The 22,308-nt window shown below is 50.8% G+C and overlaps 1 protein-coding gene across 6 annotated transcripts in view; it reads left to right on the top strand.

Annotated features, from left to right (window-relative positions):
* LOC119397111 (serine/threonine-protein kinase STK11) overlaps positions 1-22,308 on the top strand; it is a 336,048-nt gene that overhangs the window by 19,970 nt on the left and 293,770 nt on the right. The gene's annotated exons all lie outside the window — the stretch shown is intronic.

Genomic DNA, 22,308 nt, shown 5'->3' with positions numbered 1-22,308 from the left:
TGCACTTTGGCGAGCAGCGGTGAGCCTATAGGAATGTTAAAGGGGCACTGGCATAAAATTTCAAGCTTGAAATATGCCCTTCATTCAATTGCTCAACGTTTTTGGCCAAATACGAACGGCGGAAGTCATTTTATTTTGAGAGCAAACAGTGTGTGAAAGCTCAACACCCTGTAACATCTACATTATTGTGATGTGTTCGGTGCGGCCCATACCACCCTAAGTGACGATGCACTAGCAACAATGATGTCATCGATCTGAGTGTCTTGATGGTGGCACTGGCTGGCTCCGATGCCTGGCTACTCCCAGTGGCTCCCCCCACTCCTCATGCCTGATCTTTGTTGTGCCGCTTTGAATGATTTGTTGCGCCCTTGTCAATAGTGCAATAATTTGGAGCTATATACTATATTGCATTACGTGTCGGCATGTCGGGGAACCGTTGTGTGCTGCAGTCGGACTCTTCGAAGCGGGGAAGAGATGGGAAGTGTGTGTCATTTCATGCATTGCGACGCTGAGTAACTTACGAGGTACTGGTACTACAACACATTGTTTACCCGTAGAGTACATGCCAACGTGACCACACGTTATCAAAGTGGAGCAGTATAGGAACGTAGGGTATAGGGTAACAGGTAATGCCAACAGGTAACGTGCAGATAGCGTTAATAGAGAATCTTCATAGACTGCTTTGCATTAGCGTAATACAATCAATCGTAGCCATGTATAGGAACGTAGGGTATAGGGTAACAGGTAATGCCAACAGGTAACGTGCAGATAGCGTTAATAGAGAATCTTCATATACTGCTTTGCATTAGCGTAATACAATCAATCGTAGCCATCAATGTGGCAGGCAGGATAGGCGGGGTGTCTGGCAGCGCTAAGATGAACCTGGCAAGCACAGGATTATTATTGTGGAAGCCTAGTGTATTGTCACGCAGTGGTGACGGTAAAGAAGCAAACGCAACCGGTACTCGATGAAACGCTTTATTGGGTGAACTTGTGCCCACAAAGAAGGACTCAATGTACGAGCAACACTAGCTGTACGATAAGAACTATGAGTGTGTACGTTGGTCATCGGTAATCTTATCATCAGTGGCACGCGTCATCTTTTATACATCAGTGTTCAAACTTTCCAACATTATCGCTGGTGCTCGCATCAGCTCTAGTACAAACTTGGTTACACGTGTCGTGTGTGTAGTCTTAACAGAACAGTCTCACACAGTCGTAAAATTTCTAAACATTGCTGTGTGGCCTACGACGAGTGGTGGTAACAGTTTTGTAGGTGAAGGCCGATCACTTTAAAATGAAGAAATGAGGACAGCGTAGTTACCGTATTTACTCGAATCTAGGCCACCCTCGATTGTAGGCCGACCCCCGAAATTCGCAAGGCCAGAAAAAAAAAACTTAGTCATGGTACTCGAATCTAAGCCAACAAAGAAAATTGGCTTAGATTTGAGTAAATACGGTAGGCTGCACTGGTTCAGTAATTGAAAGGGTATGCTGAATTTCGGGGCGTATGATGTCGGTAATCGAATCCACTCGTGGCGGTGACCATGGCAACAATTTTTGCAGCTCCTCCCGCAACATCACTCTGATGGTCGTCTCACGCAGGTCGTCGGAGCAGAGTCCTTGAATATCTGCATAGCCCGGTGTTGGGTGGCGACTGAATTGACGGGTGTGTGATACAAGTACAGACGGCTGGATCACAGCCGGAGACTACAGTCAAACCTCGATATATCGAACGCGGACATATCGAATTATTGCCTATATCGAACGGTTCCTACATCACGTGGGAAATCGCACGCATTTTTAATTTTTTATTTCGAACGAAGTTTGACGTATAATGGATATATCGAACTCGGCCACCCCAAACCGCCCGCGCTTCGTTGACAGGCGGCGAGCTTTCCCGCAACTCTCGAAAATAGCGGTAGCGCGGTGGGCGTTTACGACTGCTGCACACATCGATGGCGCCGAGTGCGCCACTTGAACGTAGCGGCATACGCACGCCGCAGCCTTGCAGCAATGACGCACTGCACTTGTTGCACCAGCTCCTCCTTGATAGTATGGTGGCTAGAGGGGGAAGTGTGACGGGCGAGAGCGGAGGGCTGTACGAATTCCCAATGAAAGATGGCGGTCACACCAGGTGGCGCTACCTGCGCCGTAGGTGCTTGCGGCCATGCTTGCGGCGGCATTTGCCTGCTTTGCGTATGGCCGCTAGACGTTAGTTTCACTTGTTTCTAATAATCGCTTATACCCCGCGCCCGTGTTGTTAAAGGCGCTACGTGTTTGTTTCGCTAAGAAGCATGTGTTGCAAGTTCTTAGCGCTGTTAAGCAAGAGGGAAAAAAAAAGAAAACCAAGAATGCTTTTAAACCAGACGGAACTGGCGTGCCTCCATGTTTTCATATTTAAATGTTTCTTAATATCGGTTTGATTCGACATGTTTAATCTGCTACAGTGTGCAAAAACGGGGCTAGTTGGTTGATTTTCATGGTAAAAGCAGCGCAAAAAGACGACAACACGAGAAGAACGACGCAGGACAGGCGCTGAACTGTTCAGCGCTGGTTCTGTGTCATTCTTATTATCATATTCCTTTTGCGCTGCTTTTACCATATTTATAGTCTGCTTCAATTGAACTAAACCACTTGCTCGGCTGCATAGCTCAGCTGACTTTAAAGTGTTCTTTCCTCTTGGTCAAGTGTAAAATGTTTACAATCGTTCATAGCGAGTATACTGGCTGCAGTGCAGCGCGTTTTTTTTCTCTCTCTTAGTCCGCACCCACCTCCCCCCCTCCATTTCCTCTGTATTGTAGGGGGGTCTCTTGAGCGCGAAATGTTCAAAGCATTTACATTTTCCGGCTACTTTTCCTTGAGAAAATTGAAGTGCTCTTGAGCGCGAAATGTTCAAAGCATTTACAACTTCCGGCTCCTTTTCCTTGAGAAAATTGAAGTGGAGATCGGAATGCTGCAGCTGGAGGCTCTTTGCTACTGAGCATTTTATTTTATTATTTTAGCGATAGTTCTATCTATGCAAGGACCAATGATTTCTGTCAACTTACGGCTTTAGATGCATACTAAATACATGCAAGGACATGTTTATTTATCACACATTTGTCATCCCATAATTATGTCAGATATTTGCTATCACATACTCCCCTATCACGTTAAGAGGTCAAATTACTTGACCCTCCTCAACTTCAAATTTTTGGCGCTCCCTTATTTTTGGACACTCCTGTCTGCTTTTCTTTTTTTGGTAAAGTACTTTGGTGCGTCCGGAAACACCGTAGGCACAGCGTCTTCTACAAACGTGGGGTATCTCAACAACCTCACCGTTTATAATGTGTTGGTATGTCCTTCCGATGAAACTCACGTCGAAGTGCCGCTTGCAAACAACGCTGTCCCTCGTCAGCTCTTTGTCAGTCCGCTTAATATTTCGAGCTGATTGCTCTCGCCTCGAGAGATCCTTCGGGGCTTTAAAGACCGAAAGCTTCTCCGAGCAAGATCTATACCCGCCTTTACAGCCAGGGACGAAGCATGTACTTGCGCGATTTGACGGCATGCTTCGCAGAACACGTGGGTACAGTGGCGGGTAAACAAACGACGACAGCGAAGGCAAGGCATCCGAACAAGGTGACAGCACAGCACAGAGAGAACGAACGAGTCCAGACGAGCCAAAGCAAGTGCGGCGAGCGCGAGCACCTACTACTACACCAGCGCCCCTTGCGGCGGCCAGAACTTTCATTGCGTTCCGCGCATCGCTCTCCCACGGCGGGGATACAGCGCCCGTCACACTTCCCCCTCTAGCCACCATATTGATAGTATCGCCAGGCATCCGTCGCATCGGTCGTTGTTGTGCTCGTGTGTTAGGCCTGCCGCGCGTTGTGGTGTGTGTAGCGATGGCTGCAGACGCGAAGAAACGGATGACCCTGACTTTTGCAGCAAAACTGGAAGCAATCCAGCGCGTTGAGAATGGTGAGAAGAAGTCGAGCGTCGCGGACGAGTTAGGCATACCAAGGAGCACATTGAGTACTCTGCTCAAAAAAGAAGCCGACATAAAGGCCAAGGCCGAGAAGAGTCAGCACTCGGGCGCGCGGCGTGTACGCAAAGCTGCTTTTGAAGATGTTGAGAAGTCTCTCCACAAGTGGTTCATGGACGCAAGGGCCCGAAATATTCCTGTATCGGGGCCGATGTTGCAACAGAAGGCAAAGAACTTTGCATTCATTCTCGGCGTCGAGAATTTCAGTGCGAGTAGCGGTTGGCTACAACGTTTTAAGACTCGTTTCAACATTGTCGGGAAGACTGTGTCGGGAGAGAGTGAGGACGCCAATGATGAAGAAATTCAGAAGTGGCTTGATCATGAGTGGCCCAAAGTTCTCGCCAAGTATGAGCCGAGCCAAATCTTTAATGCTGACGAGACGGGCCTGTTCTGGCAAATGCTTCCGCGGCAAACGCTGGACACTCGCGGGGACAAGTGCCACGGGGGCAAGCAAGGCAAGGCCCGCGTGACGGTCCTATTGGCTGCCAATATTGATGGGAGCACGAAGCTGCGGCCACTTGTAATTGGCAAGTGGCCGTATTTTAAGCCAACACAATAAATACTTTGTTTGAATCTTCAAGTGAGTATTTACTGCACCACGATTGGTTCGTTGGTTGTTTTCCACAAGTTCTTGATGCATTTTTTATGTGCTTTTTATATCGAATTCTGGATATATCGAACTATTTCGCGATCGCCTTGCCGTTCGATATATCGAGGTTCGACTGTAGATAGCAAAATGAGGCATCGTGCTATGAGAGCCCAAAACGAACTAACCCTTTATTTTCCCGCGTCCCCATCTTTCAGCCCCCAGGCGTGATGCCACAACACACAAAGCAACAGCGCTGCGTGTTAGCTATATTAACATTGTGACACTCCTCCCCTCTTAAGAAGAATCACTACGGGGAGTACCTAAGCACTGGTTTCCTTGATCTTTTGCTGTGTCGCAACATTGGTGTGCAAGGCGCAGCCACGGAAGAGTCACTCCCCACATGAACACCACTGGTGCTTGCAGTAATGTGTTTATGGCACAGCCTCTCTCAGGCGAACTTGTAGACGGCTCGACAGCTCCTTGCTCCAGCATGTCCGAAACAGTTGATTCAAGGAGAGGAGGCTGTTCCCGTTGTGGTATGGCCGCAGCACTAGCGTGGTGAAGTGCATCCGTCTCGGATGTAGCCGGTGGCCCTCTCTGGGCAAGACGCAAGTGGTCACCGTGTCGGTGCCATATAGACCTATCGTTGAGAATGACGCAGGCCGACAGTGGAGTGACGTCGACAACACTGGCCCGCACCCATGGTGCTCCCTGTCGAAAGTTTCGCGCATGCACGCTGTCTCCTGGTTGCAACGACGGAGCCTGCCGGGATCCTCTGTGGGCAGACAACTTCTGCTTACGTTCCCTTGGAAGTACCGACGTCTGCAGGCTTGGCCACAAGACATCAAATCGTGTCTTGAAGGCTCTGCCTGTCAGGAGTTCGCATGGTGGCCGACCCGTTACTTTGTGAGGTGTAGTCCTGTAGTGGAGTAAGAACCGGGACAGTTGTGTTTAGAAGTTGCCCGACCCAGATTTCTTGAGTTTGTTTTTGACAGTCTGTACTGCTCGCTCTGCGGCACCGTTAGACGCAAGGTGATACGGCGGTACCAGCATGTGGCGTATTCCATTTCGATTCGAAAAGTCCAAGTACTGTGCACTGGTAAAAGCAGGACCATTGTCCGAAACTATGATGTCGGGGAGGCCGTGCTGGGCGAATGCCATTCTCAAGGCGGAAATGGTAGCTTCTGCTGATGTGGAAAACACGGGGAAGACTTCTGTCCATTTCGAGAAGGCGTCCACTATAACCTGTGGAGATAGGTTTGCACTAGGCTTACCTACGAGCGCGACCGTGCAGGGACGTGACGTTCTCCACTGCCGCTGCGTGCGACGACGCTGCGGCCGGGTTCGTCGTTTTCTCCGACACGGCGCAGAAACCACGCACAAGGCAGGGTAACAACAACAACGGGTTTATTAACCCAAGATGCAGCACAGTACGACAGTCACAGGCTTGCAGGCCGTAAGGGGAACTCCGCAAGACCGATCGAGTACGCTTGCCAGCGGCGCTAAGACTACCACACAAAGGGCAGCGGTCGAGCACACGAACGAGAAGCCGCCTGCTAGAGCAGCGCGTCAACCTCTCGTGCTAGCCTGAGAGCATCTGCCGCCACGAGCGAATCGTCGGGCGCATCTTAGCTCGTAGGAGAGGAGGATGTCACCAGCGGCCCAATGGGAAATGGCGCTGCATTGTGACGTAGGCCCGCGCAGCGCGCCAGCGTAGCGTGCCCGGACATGCCAGCGCGGGACGGAGCCGACGCTTGGCTCGCCCAGACAAAGAGGCGCCCTGGCCGCCATCTTGGCGATTGCCGGTGCCTAAGTGCGCCCGGGCTACGCGGCCGGCACGCGCGTGGCAGCTGGGGAACGAGGCGCCAGGTAGGAGGACGCTCTCGATCCCCACATTCCCCCTCCTAAAGACCGAGGCCAGCCCGTGAAAGAGGCTGTCCGAGGCCAAGTGGCAAGGTCAGCTCAGCCGCAAGGGGGCTGGCCAACGGGGCAAAGTCCAACAGGGGGGTGTCGTCTTCCTGAAGGTACAAGTCCATAGGTCAGCCATGGTCACACAAAAGTTCCACCACAAGGGGAGAGCCCACCGCCGGGAAGAAGGTCAACAGCCCAGGAGGAACGGGGGCAAGACTGCACAACGGCGGGCAGCCAGCCCGCTTGAAGTTCACCGGTCTGGAGATGTTGGCAGCCGGGAACGTACGAGGCGTGGCTGCAAGTTGCGTGCGGCAGCCAACCGCCGAAAGTCGCTGGGACAGGGCCACACAGGAACGGCAGGCCGGAACAGCAGGCAGCCAGGAACGGAAGCCGGAGCGACCACGCTCGGGCCTGGGCCAAAGCTTGAGTGGGCGGACCAGCCGCCGAGGGCGGCTGCCGAAGCTGCCAGGTGGGTTAGGCAGGGTGGTGGTGTTTGCTGCAGGCCCGAAGGCAGGAACCCAGCCACAGCAGGAGGGACCAGGGGACAGCAGGCCAGCTGGTCAGGAACAGGCTGGTGGCACGGTAGAGCCATGCGCAGGGAGACGACTGGGCGACGCAGGAGTGCACAGTAGTGCCCCCGGCATAGCCGGCTTGCCAAAAAAGGGGTGCCTGCCTGACAGTGCTGCCCAACAAAGGGGGCGCTTGCCAGGTTATGGCTTGGACAACACGTCAGAGGGTTTGTTCGGCCAAGAGGGCCTTCTACCACTTCCAGACGTGTGCCGCCGCACCTTAGCGGTTATTCTCCATTCGCTGTCATGGTATGGAATAAAGTCCAGCTACCTGTCAGTGGGAGCAAGGTTGCTTAGGTGCGTTTCCGCAGATTGTACCGATGGCGTGGCTTGGAGCCAGCCTTCTCACGGTTTTCCTGCGGTTCGGTGACCGCCTCCCCCCCTCCCAAGTCGCGGCGGCGGGCAACGAAAGGGTTTGAGGGCGGCTGCATGAGCCCGGGGGGCTTGCCCGCACGAGACTGCACGCATTGTCACACGAGGAGTGAAGAGCGTCACGTTTATGCCTGGCCAGGTAGCAGAGCGGCACAACTTTTAGAAAGTCTTACGGCCACTCGCATGTCCGGCCAACCGCTAGTCGTGGAAATAGCCGAGGGTGGCTTTCCCGAGACTGCGGGGTACCCCCACCTTGAAATACTCCTTGGGAGCTTCTTTCGGTGGGATGAGGAGCGCAGGAGAACTCCGCCGGCGACAAACAGATGCGAATCCAACGTGCCCGCAGCAATACCAGACTGCGTAAACGGCACACGGCGCCGACAGCAATACCAGACTGTCAATACGCGCCCGCTCCTTGAGAGCACGGCTCTTGGAGCCCAAAACGGATCGCACTGCTGTGCCTTTGGTATCTCTTCTGTGCTTAACAGGATACCGGCTGAAGTGACGTGCTCACCCGAGGCGATCGACTCCAAAGTCAATTCGCCGTCGGGGTTCGCTCCTTTCGACCCATTGGAGCCAGAGGCCCCGGAGTCTACTCGATGCGATTGCTCTCGGGAGTGGCGAACACAAGTGTCACACCGAAACGGGGGCACGCGGCAAGGCGTGAGCCACGACGTTTGAACTCCCTTTCCGGTAGCGCACAACGAAGTTGTACCGCTTCAAAGTCAACGCCCAGCGCGCGAGGCGGCCCGAGGGCTCGCGCAAGCGCTTAAGCCAGACTAGCGCGCCATGGGGTTCGTTTCCTCCACCAATGGCACTCCATCGACATAGCAGACAAGCTTCCGGCGAGCGAAATCTCGACTGGCGTCCCGAACTTAAAAGGCAGCTGTAGCCACTACGAGGGTTGCGAGCGGTTGTACGGCGCCGAAAGGGACGACCCCGTAGCCACCGCTTGGGAAGTCATTCACGATACCCGTGCGCGCGAGAAAGACGCGACCGAGAATCACGGGCAGCGAAAGACCAAGGGAGATGCACAAAGCGCTGTCGGCGCGCGCGATTCTCCCAGCGCACAACCAACCGCGAAGCGCCGCACGAGACAGCGGTTCTGCTCGCGAGATGGAAGGCAATGTTTTGCCTGGAGCCGTGCCGCAGTTGTGTACAGCGGCTCCGAGGCAGGCGCCGCCGTTGTAGGGTCGTGCGCCTGTTCTCCGCCATGCACGCCAGGCCCAAGGGGTCAATAAACGGCACAGCGAAGAGTAGGGTTTCCGCACCGACGGATGCATGATGCCTCATGCGACAGGCACACGAATCGACAACGGAGCACGGTGGCTCACATTTGCCGAAGGCGTCGCCAAGGCGCGCATGAGGAAAATGATCGTCGCAAAACGCGGACGACAGTGTCGCCTATGCGAGCTGGCTCGCGGACGACACTGTCAACCCTTCACGCTCGTGACAACGATGGGGCCGCGAGCGTGTGAATGCCAGCACCATGTGGCCTAGGAAGGGACGCTCCGGTGCGGCGGTTTGGTCGCTCAGCTGCGCTGCTAACAAAGGAAGGCCAGCGAGCGGAGACGACGCATTGGAGGGGCCCGAAAGCACGTGCTCCGCGTGTCTCGACCAGCTGAGAAAACCCGAAACTGGCTAGGCTAGGACTGTAGTCCACATTCGAGCGGTCATCACCAAAGGAGGCCCCAAGACGGGATCTCTCCCGGTGGTCGAAAGCCGAGGGCCGCTAAGGCGAGCTTACCTCGTGCTGCCGGCGTCGTCCGCATCGAACGAGATCAAGTCCGTCACCACGGGATCGAGCAGGAACGAGCGCCTCGAGGGGGACTGCTCTGATGCCATGCCGAAACCAAGTTGGGCGTTACCTACGAGCGCGACCGTGCAGGGACGCGACGTTCTCCACTGCCGCTGCGTGCGACGACGCTGCGGCCGGGTTCGTCGTTTTCTCCGACACGGCGCAGAAACCACGCACGAGGCAGGGTAACAACAACAACGGGTTTATTAACCCAAGATGCAGCACAGTACGACAGTCACAGGCTTGCAGGCCGTAAGGGGAACTCCGCAAGACCGATCGAGTACGCTTGCCAGCGGCGCTAAGACTACCACACAAAGGGCAGCCATAGAGTAACATGGGCAGCGGTCGAGCACACGAACGAGAAGCCGCCTGCTAGAGCAGCGCGTCCGTCAACCTCTCGTGCTAGCCTGAGAGCATCTGCCGCCACGAGCACCACGAGCGAATCGTCGGGCGCATCTTAGCTCGTAGGAGAGGAGGATGTCACCAGCGGCCCAATGGGGAATGGCGCTGCGTTGTGACGTAGGCCCGCGCAGCGCGCCAGCGTAGCGTGCCCGGACATGCCAGCGCGGGACGGAGCCGACGCTTGGCTCGCCCAGACAAAGAGGCGCCCTGGCCGCCATCTTGGCGATTGCCGGTGCCTAAGTGCGCCCGGGCTACGCGGCCGGCACGCGCGCGGCAGCTGGGGAACGAGGCGCCAGGTAGGAGGACGCTCTCGATCCCCACAAACCAGGGGCGTAGCCAAGGGGGGGGGGTTGGGGGGGTTCAAACCCCCCCCGAAATTTTTCAGTTTTGCTTGCGTATATAGGCATGCACACATACAAACGCACGCACGAGCATACATAAAGTATGGTTGAACCCCCCCCGAAAAAAATTTCTGGCTACGCCCCTGCCACAAACCAAGAATGTATGCCCTAGAAATGGTCCCCCGAAATCAACGTGAAGCCTAGACCAGGGTTGCTGTGGAAAAGGCTGCACTGGCTGGGCAGCTCGATGTTGAGCCTGGCACGTAGCGCAGCTCTTCACACTGTTTGCAATGTCACTGTCCATGCCTGGCCACCAGACATGGCTCCTGTCAATCATCTTGCTCTTCTCAATACCCGGGTGGCTGGCATGGAGCACACCAAGTACCTGGGCCAGCAATTTTTTCGGAATCACGACTCTTGATCCCCATAGTAGACAGCCTTCATGGAGACTGACCGCACTTCTGGCACTGAAGGGTTTCCACTCTGGTCCCGCTGGGAGGCTTTCTCCTTTCAACACAGATAGGACAACATGGGTCAATACTGGATCGTCCCTTGTGGCTTGTGCTACAACAGCTGGTGAGAGGAGTTGTGGATATGCCTCCTCCAGCATGGAGATCTCAGCAGGGCGAGGAAATGCAGTGCAGTCGTTGGGCAGCGGCAATCTACTGAGCGCATCGGCATGCCCGAGCTCTTTGCCAGGTTTGCAGACAAGTTTGTAATTGTACGCGGAGAGCTTCAGAGCCCATCTGACCACTCTTGGCAAAGCTTGCACAGGAACAGGCTTGTTGGCACCCAGAAGTCCAAGAAGTGGCTTGCGGTCAGTGTGTGCTTCAAACGGTATGCCCCACAAGTACTGGTGAAACCGATCCACGCCAAATACCAAGGCCAGTGCTTCCTTGTCAAGTTGACTGTAGTTTTGCTCTGCTTTTGATAAACTTCTCGAAGCAAAAGCAATTGGACGTTCTCGGCCATCGGCGTCTTTGTGTGCCAAAAATGCGCCTATACCGTAAGGTGATGCATCACACCTGAGACATACAGGCCTGTCTGGGCGAAAACGTAAAAGAACTGGAGCTGAAGTCACCAGATACTTGAAGGCAGTGAAAGCATTTTGCTGGTCCTTTCCCCACTGCCACTTCTTTCCATCACCAAGAAGCAAGTGCAACGGACAGAAAAGTGCAGAAATAGTTGGGCAAGAAATGCCGATAGAAGTTGATGAGTTCCAAGAAGCTTTGAAATTCCTTGACATCTTGTGGCACAGGAGTGTGCAGAATGGCAGACACCTGGTCCATATTCGGGGAGAGGCCTTCCTTACTGATAATGTGCCCGAGATACTCAACTTGGGGTATGAAGAAGTGGCACTTCTCGAGTTTCAACTTGAGGCCAGATTCTTGAAGCTTGCCTAGTACCACACGGAGGTTGCGACAGTGCTCAGCATCATTCGCACCAGTTATGAGAATGTCGTCAAAATAGACTGCTACATGTGGCAGACCCCTGAGCAAGTTCTCCATCTCGCGTTGAAAAATAGCTGGAGCAGATGAGACCCCAAAAGGTAAGTATTGAAACAACCCCATGTGCGTCGAAATCGTGACGTACTCTCTAGAGACCTCATCCAGGACGACTTGCTGCTATGCGTCACGCAAGTCCAACTTTGTAAATTTCTCACCTTCAGCCAGTACAGTCCACAAGTCCTCAATCCTTGGAATAGGGTAGCGTTCCACCGTTGCGACTGGGTTAATGGCGACACCAAAATACCCACAGATTCTGATGCGCCCATCCCTTTTTGTCACGGGAACAATTGGAGCAGCCCACCTAGCTGTCTTCACAGGAACAATGATGGAATCTCTTATTAATCGCTGAATTTCTTGCGTGACTCCGTCTGTCAAGGCACACAGCAGTGGGCGTGGCTTGAAGAACTGTGGTGGAGCATCTGAAGGTACATGTAGTGAAGCCATCACACCCTTGAACGTACCCAAGCCTTCAAACACTTCAGTGTAATCTTGCACTACATGTTTCACATCAGCAAGTGATTATTGTTCACTTCAACGTCGGAGATGCCGATGCCCAATTCCTGCATCCAGTTGTGTCCGAGCAGAGTGGGTGATCCGTTCCCGGCCAGAAAAATCGGTAAGTGAGCCTCCTTGCCATGAAACTTTACATGGACATTAGCTTTGACTTTTACCTTCTTTAAATCCCTGGAATAGCTTCGCAGAAATACTTGAGACGGCTGCACAGCAATTGAAGGTAGAAGCTGTAGCACACCCGACTTGGCAATGACTGAGACGCTCGCCCCCGTGTCCACTTCCATGCGGAGCGACTTGCCGCAAATTTCAACATTGACGGTAAGAGGTGGAGGCGCCTTGGTGTAGTCAACTTGCCACGTGTCGAAAACTTCGGCGGGCGGAGCTGTAGCGGAGGCTTCATCTTGGACAGTATTTACGCGATGGTGGTTGCTCGCCGACAGTGAACTTCGGCCCGCGAATGAACGCGGCCTGGGAGAGCTGTCGCTCTGTGATTGCTTGTTTTTTCTTCTCGTATTGCAAACCTTTGCCAAGTGGCCGCGTTTGTGGCAGTAATTGCAGACGGTCTTCACATGCTGGCAAACGGACGCCAGGTGCGCATCCCCGCAGCGATGACAGGACATGCTCACCGGCGCTGCCGAGACGCGGAGGGTGGAAAAGAAGGTGCTAGCGTGAGCTTGTGCTATTTCCTCTGCATCCTTCTTTGCTGCTTCCATTGCTAGGGTGGTTTGCACTGCGTCTTCGAAAGTCAGGTCTGCTTTTTTCAGCAATCTTGTTTAGACGTCTGCGTTGTTGATGCCACACACGATGCGGTCGTGGAGCATGTTTTCAAGCTCTTTACCGAAGCTGCAATGCTCGGAAATAAAGTCCCTGAAAAATATAAAGTAGCGCCAACTGCGTCCCTTCGCCTCTGCCTCCTCTCCTAGCAGCTGCAGCAACGCCTCTAGGGTGTCCTCCGGGAAGCTACAGATTTTACCCGCTGTAGTGAACACCTCTTCTTTCTGCTGTTGTACCGGTGGTTGGTGCCACTGGCACTGCAGGTCGGAATCCTGAAGCATCCAGAACCACCGTACGAACTGGCTCAAGCGCGGTCGACCACGCACCGCGCACCGATCAAGTGAACAACCCAGACGAGCGCAGACGAGGACAAACAAGATGGTGCTCGGACAACCTTCTAAAAAACTAGTGCGCCACTCTAGCGATTTCTTAGCGCCGCCGAGTTTGCAGTGGCGCTGCCATCAGGAGCGAGCACTTTTGCGTACTAAAAGATTATGTACCCTACAATTTTATGCTGTCGGACACCATGAAAAGACGCCACTTGCTTCGGTATACATTACATTGCCGTTTTTATCGCTATTAGGAGCTGGCTCGCCAGGTTCCTAAGCTGGGGCGAAGTTCCGATCCATCAATTCAAAGCGTCGTAGAACGCGAAGAGGAACGCTACGCGCGTCGTGTCTTCCCTCTAGCCTGGCCGTTAATTCTCACAGGGCGAGCGGGGAACGCGGTCGACAGTCAGGCGAGCGTCGGACAGCTATTTTTAGGGCCACTTTATCGTTTGCTTCTCGAGGGCAGTTTTCAAATTGAAAGAACATTAATAGCATTGCGTCTGCAAGTGTCGACAATGGAGAATCAGACGCTCTTAGAGATTTCTTGTATATATACTTCATCAATATGTATAGAATTCTACATTGTGTATATTGTTCATCAAAACTGTAAATTATTCAAACGTGTGTCACGTCTTCATATGATGATAGAGGACTTGTACGGAAGATTCACGGGTTTTCCCGATGTTATCCGAGCCAGCTCCTCAATCATCATTCACTTCGTGGATATGGCGTGATTTTTCATACCCTTTATTTCGCGGGCTTTTCCAACTGCGTCACTTAGAACTGCAGCGCCCTCGGGCACTCTAGCGGAAGCATTGCACAAGCCCCTCTTTCCGGCCAAGAGCCATGCTCTGCGAGCTTCGCAGCTCAACTAACTTCAACTGCAATCTACAAAGCGCGTGAGTGAGGAGGTGCCTGTACATTGACACGAATGGCGCTACTTTAGTTATTTTTCAGGGACTTTACTCGGAAAGGCTCTTCAGCGCTGCAATGAAGTTGCTGACGGACTCTCCTTCTGCATGAACGCGCGAGTTGAAGCGGAAACGCTGCACAACAGCAGAAGGCTTCAGGCAGTAGTGGTTTCCTAGCACCAACAGAATCTCGTCCAGCGTCTTGTCACTTGGCTGGTCAGGCGTGACCAAATTGCGAAGCAACGCATACGTTTTCTGCCTGCAGCAGCTGATGAAGACGGCTGTTCGCTTGTCTTCAGCGATGTCATTCGCCGTGGAAAATGCCTTCAGCCGGTCCACGTAGCAGGGCCAGTCATCGCCTCCTCCCTCGAAAGGCTCAAGGTTGCCAAAATTTGGCATTTGGATGGATGGTGGAGCGGCAGGAACTCACGAGAACATTGTTTTTATCTTCATTGCCAGTTGGTACAAGTACAGACGGCCGGAAGATAGCCGGAGACTAGATAGCAAAATGAGACATCGTGCTACGAGAGTCCAAAACGAACTAACCCTTTATTTTCCCGCGTCCTCATCTTTCAGCCCCCAGGCGTGACGCCACAACACACAAAGCCAAAGCTCTGCACGAGGGCGCTGCGTGTTAGCTATTAACATTGTGACAGTGTGCATTTCCAACATCTTTTCAATCCTTGTTGCCCCCAAGAGAAATCTCTTGGCCATCTTGGGTGGGTTTTTCCCACCAGACTCGCAAAAACCTCCTGCTTCACCCCTTGCATGACGAAACGAATTTTCTTCTCATCAGGCATCAGCGGGGCGAAAAAGTCTGGTCATTTGCTCGGTATACATCCGGATGTTCTCGTTCGGGCGCTGTACAGTGGTCTCCAACAGGGTTTCTTTGCGGATGACACTCGCAAAGGTACCAAGGAATGCGGTGCCGAAAAACTCCCATCCCAAGTTGTCAGCGTGGGCTCCCAGCTCTCAAGCCAGGTCTTGGTGCCACCCTCAAGGGTGAAATAGACGTGCCGAAGCTTCGTAGCAGTCCTAGTTGTTGAATTGGGCCACCCAATTGTGTATTTCTAGGGAGCTTTCAGGTGACATGGTGATTCGCAAAAGTCAGCGGCTCCCTGTGCTGCTGCGTGACGACTGTCGCTTGTGACACAGCTGTCGTCATTATGCCTGCTGTTCTCGTTGTCGTCGCTTTTGTCCTCTTGGGTAGGGGTCTGTATTCCAGTTGGAGTCCTTGTAGCCTGCGGATCTGGGAGGGCTTTGGTGTCTTCTTGACATTGTGGGGTTAGTTCATGGCTTTTCATAGACGGCTGAAACATGAAGGAACCAGCACCTCCACCAGATGTCACGTAGTGATGACAGTGAAGAAGTGAATGCAACCAGCACTAGATCAAATGCTTTATAGGGCGAACTTGCGCCCAGTGAAAGAAACACTAAAGGTACGAGCAACGTTCACTCACTGTACAACGATAACTGCGTGCACGGCCGTCAGTAACCTGATAATCGGCTGAACACGTTGTCTTCTGAACTCTCCAACGTTATTGCTGGTGCTCGCGTATGCTCTAAAGCAAACTCGGTTACATGTGTCCTGCACGTAATCTTAAGGTGGCGGTCCCACTCAGGCAGCACGAAAACATAGTTTTTGTTGCTTTTCCAGATGACGCAGTGATGGTTCTGCTTGTTTTATATAGTTGACTTATATGCAGTAGACTCTCATAGAATGGAACCTGAAGGGACCAAGAAAATATGTTCCATCTAACAGGAGTACCGCTTACCGAGAGTTGAACAGGAGTGCAGAATGCAAGTACGAAACCAATCATACGTAGAGGCCGCTGCCATCACCATTCTAGCACAGAAAAACCATCGCCATCTGTTCTATTTACATTCCACCACACACGCAATTCACTGTAAGCGATTTAGAAATCATTTTGCACCAGCCAGCCGAACATATTGTGATAGCAGGTGATTTTAATGCATATAACACGCTTTGGGGTAGTAAAACGGTTCACTCTAGAGGACAAATACTTGAAGATTTTATTTTAGCCAATGATGTGTGTCTAAAAAAATTAGGGCGCTGCCACTTATTGCTCCCCAAGTTCAGGAGCTATAAACTGCCTGGACCTGGCACTGTGCTCTCCAGCGGTGCTCACAGATTTTAAATGGAAGGTAATAGGTAATCCATACGGTAGTGACCACATGCCTGCACTCATCAATCTAACCACAGCACTTCCTACCATACTTTCTAGACCACCCCGCTGGAAACTTTATTTGGCAGACTGGGCTCTCTTTACCGATCAAGCCACTCTGGATAAGGAGTGTCTAGATTACTTGAGCATTGATGAAATGAATGAAAGAATTACGTGTATAGCATAGACCGCTTATAACGTAAGTCGCTGGAGTCACGAATATCTCCACTATAAGCGGTACTGCACTATAACCAAAACGACATTTTTGAAAGGTTGCACGTGTGCAAAAAATGACCAACAGGCAAGCGCGCGATTCCGACTATCAAGGCATGCGATTGGGTCGTAAGTTTGCATCTGCTTACATTTCAAAATGTTGAACGGTTAGTGTCTGCGGACCTGCGGTGCCGACATAACGAACGCGGAAAAAATGCGCCGTTACGGGAAGTCACCGCGGTAACACACTGCGCGTGCGTGACGTCGAAAACGGTGGCGGCCTCAAACCACCACTCGAGTGTTTCACACACACGCATGCGTTTTCGTTAAAGATGTAAGTCACCCCTTCTAAATGCAACAACTGCAAAATGTTTTATTGACTCGGCACCAAACCGCAACTTCTGTAGTCCGCAGCCGCCGACATGGCAGCTAGCGCTTGTTAGGCCTAGCGTGCGTGTTGAAACTTGGCATGCCACCGCGAGAAGCTTGCCCCGGACAACACGGAGATCGGGCGTACATGAGATCGCACTCGCGAGCTAAAGTGAGGGCATCACGCTTGAAACGATGTTTCGGTTCGCGTTCGGGAGAACAGCTGCGGCAAATGTCCTGAAAAAGTCTTTCAAGCTTGTAAGTCCACCTGTTGGTGGCAAAGGCGAAAGCTCAATTGCGTCTCAAAGCGTTGCTGCTTGGGGGGGAATCGAGGTTGCATGCGCGATATCTGCATGCACTCTACGATGAAGCAAATATTTTCCCGACAGAGACAAACAGCAGTAACGCGCTCTTGATGTGGACGCGGTCGCCCGCACGTGGCGGAACGCGCATGTCAAGCAGCCGATGTAAAGGGGGCAAAGGCTTCTCCGTCGGCCACGTAACCGCTCCCCCTCCTCACACCACGCACCCACGCCGGGCTGCTGCCTCCCACCGCCATCCCTTCTTTTTTCTCCCCCTGCACCTTGTTCGTTCGTTCCACGTCCCCTCCTCCTTCGTAACGGCGTCGCCGCTCTCTCCGTCGCTGGCGCATCTCCGCTGAGAAGCACGCTCGCTCCCTCGCATCTCTGAGAACGTTCCGGCAGCCGCATTATAACCGGTCTTTCATATCGGGGGACTGCACAATAAGCGGTATGCGTGTACATGGAGTTCTATGAGAGGGTAAACAGAAGTCAGAAAAAAACGCATTATAGCCGGTATTGCACTGTATGATGTTACGGTATAAGTGGTCTGTGAAGAAACTGCCAAGTTCAGCCTCTTTCTTTTCGCCAACTGGCAACCTTGTACTATAGCGAACTCGCTCGGCAACGAGCATCCCTATTGAAATAAATTTAGTTCTTTTGTTCATCCCAAACGAAGCAGTCGGTTCTTTCGTGACCTGCGATAATTTCCTCAGTTTGAGCTGTAGTCTAGAAGAACTTGTTGCTGGGCGAGTTGGTGCATCTTAGTACAAAAAGGATAACTGCGCTACCTGTACACGTATTTAATTTCGACTCAGTGCATCCGCATTCACACAAACGTTCTGTTCTTGCTACCCTGTTCCAGCGAGCCAAAACCATTTGTACAAGTCAAGATGACTACAAGCGTGAGAATGAGAACATCTTCGAAGAATTAAAAATGTGCGGATACCCCCCCGTCCTTCTTGTCCACAGTGCAGAAGCAACTATTGCGACCACGTAGGTAGCGTTCAACGCCGTCTCTTAGGAAGCGAATGGCCATCCCGCATGCACCCGGAACAAGTGAGACCATCGCCCGCATCATGCGCAGGTACGACGTTGAAATAGCGCATGTTCCAGCTCGGAAGTTAAGGAACGCCCTAGTCAACGTAAAAGACAAGTTGCCGAGCGAAAATTTCCCATGTGTTGTTTACGCCATAGGCTGCCATGATTGTGACAAGCAGTACATCGGTGAGAGGGGTTACTTCAAGAAAAGAGTCAAACAACACGAATATGACGTCACAAAACTGCACGTTGCTTCGAATGCCTTCACTGAGCACGTGGAATCTACAGGCCACCAAATTGACTGGTCAAGCGCGTGTGTTCTGGCCAAAGAAAAGAAGCTTGCATCACGTCTACACCTGGAATCCCTGCATATACAGACGACTGCGCACACGCTGAAGAGGAGTGATGGGACGCTTCCGACAATGTATTATCGCTGCTTACGTCACATACTTAGGCGTACTTAAATACGCTGTGCCATCCTTATGGCTTTTATTGTGAACAAGGCTCCCATATGGGGGGCCGAAATGTCAAGTAAACTTTGTTCCTTTTTTGGTCGGTGTATCTTTTCGCGTTTACACTATGTACTTCCCCGGCCAGACTGGTTGCCGTCAAACTTTGGATTTCATTGACACAATGGGCTGAGAAAAACGACTTCAGTTTCTCTGGGGACAATACTGTTGCCATGGTGTATTCTCAGAAAAGAGACTTGCATAATAATAATAATATCTGGGGTTTAACGTCCCAAAACCACGATATGATTATGAGAGACGTCGTAGTGGAGGGCTCCGGAAATTTCGACCACCTGGGGTTCTTTAACGTGCACCTAAATCTAAGTACACGGGCCTCAAACATTTTCGCCTCCAGAGACTTGCAGCCGGACCCAGTCCTTGAACTGAATAATACAGTATTACCAGCCAAACAAGAGCATACGTTTTGAGGAGAAACTTAACTTTCTAACACATATCACCAGTCTGAAAACTAAAGGCACTGAAGTGCTGACCGTAAGTGCCTTCTGTGCATCTATCAGTCATTGGTGCGTAGCAAAATAGATTATGGTAGTGTAGTTTACGGTTCAGCGAGGCAGTCCTACCTCAGGAGGCTAGACCCCGTACATAACAAAGGGATACACTTGGCAACCGGTGCATACCGGACCTCGCCGCTTCCCAGCGTGTATTCGGAGACTAACGAACCAGCACTGGACAGCAGAAGAACACAGCTAATGCTTACATATGTCCTGAGAGTTTGTTCATCGCCAAACCACATATGCTACAACATTACCACACACTGTTACAAACAACTTCATTACACAAACAAACCAAATGTAATAACACTTAGTACACTGTTTAAGTCTTCTACTTTCGGACCAGAACGGACAAGTTCTTTCGTGGTTCATTCGTGTGCGGGTTTTCTCAATACGTTACGTGCCATCTGTAAAAAGTAGGTGAACTACTTTTACTTGACCTTTGAGTCTTTTACTTTCGGACCAGAACGGACAAGTTCTTTCGGGGTTGATTCATGTGCGGATTTTCTCAATAGGTTACACGCCATCTGTAAAAAGTAGGTGAACTACTTTTACTTGGTCTTTGAGTCTTCTACTTTAGAACCAGAACGGACAAGTTCTTTCGTGGTTGATTCATGTGCGGGTTTTCTCAATACGTTACACGCCATCTGTAAAAAGTAGGTGAACTACTTTTACTTGATCTCTGACTCTTTTACTTTCGGACCAGAATGGACAAGTTCTTTCGTGGTTGATTCATGAGCGGGTTTTCTGAATACGTTACACGCCATCTGTAAAAAGTAGGTGAACTATTTTTACTTGATCTTTGAGTCTTTTACTTTCAGACCAGAACGGGCAAGTTCTTTTGTGGTTGATTCATGTGCGGGTTTTCTCAATACGTTACACGCCATCCGTAAAAAGTAGGTGAACTACTTTTACTTGATCTTTGAGTCTTCTACTTTAGAACCAGAACGGACAAGTTCTTTCGTGGTTGATTCATGTGCGGGTTTTCTCAATACGTTACGCGCCATCTGTAAAAAGTAGGTGAACTACTTTTCCTTGATCTTTGAGTCTTCTACTTTAGAACCAGAACGGACAAGTTCTTTCGTGGTTGATTCATGTGCAGGTTTCCTCAATACGTTACGCGCCATCTGTAAAAAGTAGGTGAACTACTTTTACTTGATCTTTGAGTCTTCTACTTTAGAACCAGAACGGACAAGTTCTTTCGTGGTTGATTCATGTGTGGATTTCCTCAATACGTTACGCGCCATCTGTAAAAAGTAGGTGAACTACTTTTACTTGATCTTTGAGTCTTCTACTTTAGAACCAGAACGGACAAGTTCTTTCGTGGTTGATTCATGTGCGGGTTTTCTCAATACGTTACGCGCCATCTGTAAAAAGTAGGTGAACTACTTTTACTTGATCTTTGAGTCTTCTACTTTAGAACCAGAACGGACAAGTTCTTTCGTGGTTGATTCATGTGCGGGTTCCCTCAATACGTTACGCGCCATCTGTAAAAAGTAGGTGAACTACTTTTACTTGATCTTTGAGTCTCTTACTTTCGGACCAGAACGGACAAGTTCTTTCGTGGTTCATTCGTGTGTGGGTTTTCTCAATACGTTACACGCCATCTGTAAAAAGTAGGTGAACTACTTTTACTTGATCTTTGAGTCTTTTAATTTCGGACCAGAATGGACAAGTTCTTTCGTGGTTGATTCATGTGCGGGTTTTCTCAATACGTTACGCGCCACCTGTAAAAAGTAGGTGAACTACTTTTACTTGATCTTTGAGTCTTCTACATTAGGACCAGAACGGACAAGTTCTTTCGTGGTTGATTCATGTGCGGGTTTTCTCAATACATTACACGCCATCTGTAAAAAGTAGGGGAACTACTTTTACTTGATCTTTGAGTCTTTTACTTTCGGACCAGAACGGACAAGTTCTTTCGTGGTTGATTCATGTGCGGGTTTTCTCAGTAATATAGAGAGGTGGGCGAGTTGGAACTGATGCAGTTTGAAAACTTTTCAGCACGAACGGGACGGAGCACAAAGAAGAGGACACAAGACGAGCACTGTCTAACAACTGAAGTTTATTGAAAGGAAAATTCAAACAACTGACAACCAACAACGCATGCGCAAAGGTTACCTGTAGTCAAAGAACTCATTAAGCTTACGTAGTTCACAATCTAAAAGGCAAACGGACGGCTCAGATATGCAATCATCTCCCGTATCTTTAATGAAGTGCTCTTCCACGAATTCCCGTGCCCTTTTATCTCTATGTGCAACATGACAGTGTCGTCGAAGAACGGTTTACATCCACATGCCCTACAATGTGTCGTGTCGAAAGGTGTGACGTCGGTGTTCCCCTTAAAGTGCTATTGTGCTGGCGGAGTCTTTCATTGATACATTTACCCGACTGGCCTTATACACCTTGCCACAGGAGAGGGGGATCCTATAGACCACACCAACAGCGCATGACACGCGGGGGTTGCGATGCTTCACCGTGCAACCCACACCCGAAATTCCTCTAGCCTTGTTTTCAATCGCAGCACAAGCTTTACCAACTTTTTGGTTTGACGAAAAAAGAACATCTACGTCAAAACTTTTTGCTATCTTCTTAAAACGATGAGACAGCCGGTGCACTTAATGCATGACAGCGTATCTCCTGGGCTTATCGTCTGGTTTACCGGTTACAGCTTGGCGAGATTTGCACTTCTTGATTGATCTTTCCGAGGCTGACGAACATGCGTGGGGAACCCAGCATTATTTAGTCGATCAGCTTGCTGCCGAAAGCTATCCTGACATTTGTGAATGCAGGACTTTTTTAAGGCAGAATGTAAGGAATTCATTGCGATGGCATTCTTAATAATCTTAGAATGACTGGATGTGTACGGAAACAGAGATTTTTTGGAACGCGGTGAGGAACACCGGCAAACATGGTCACCTTGCAAAAACAAACGGAGGTCCAAAAACTGCAAACAATTGTTACTCGGTAATTCACAGGTGAAATTCAGCCAGCCCAAAAGCCTTTTCCTTAAATAACTTCATAATGTTAATGTGGTGAAAAGGGGAACAGTCTTTCCGAAAAAGAATAAGATAGTTTTGTAGCGAAACATTTTCACCACAAGATCATGTGCTTCACATTCTACAAGCCGGTCAA

Source organism: Rhipicephalus sanguineus, chromosome 6 (assembly GCF_013339695.2).
Source record: "Rhipicephalus sanguineus isolate Rsan-2018 chromosome 6, BIME_Rsan_1.4, whole genome shotgun sequence".
Classification (NCBI taxonomy): Eukaryota; Metazoa; Arthropoda; class Arachnida; order Ixodida; family Ixodidae; genus Rhipicephalus; species Rhipicephalus sanguineus.
The sequence above is the reverse complement of the archived record's forward strand: the minus strand, read 5'-3'. Positions and strand labels throughout refer to the sequence as shown.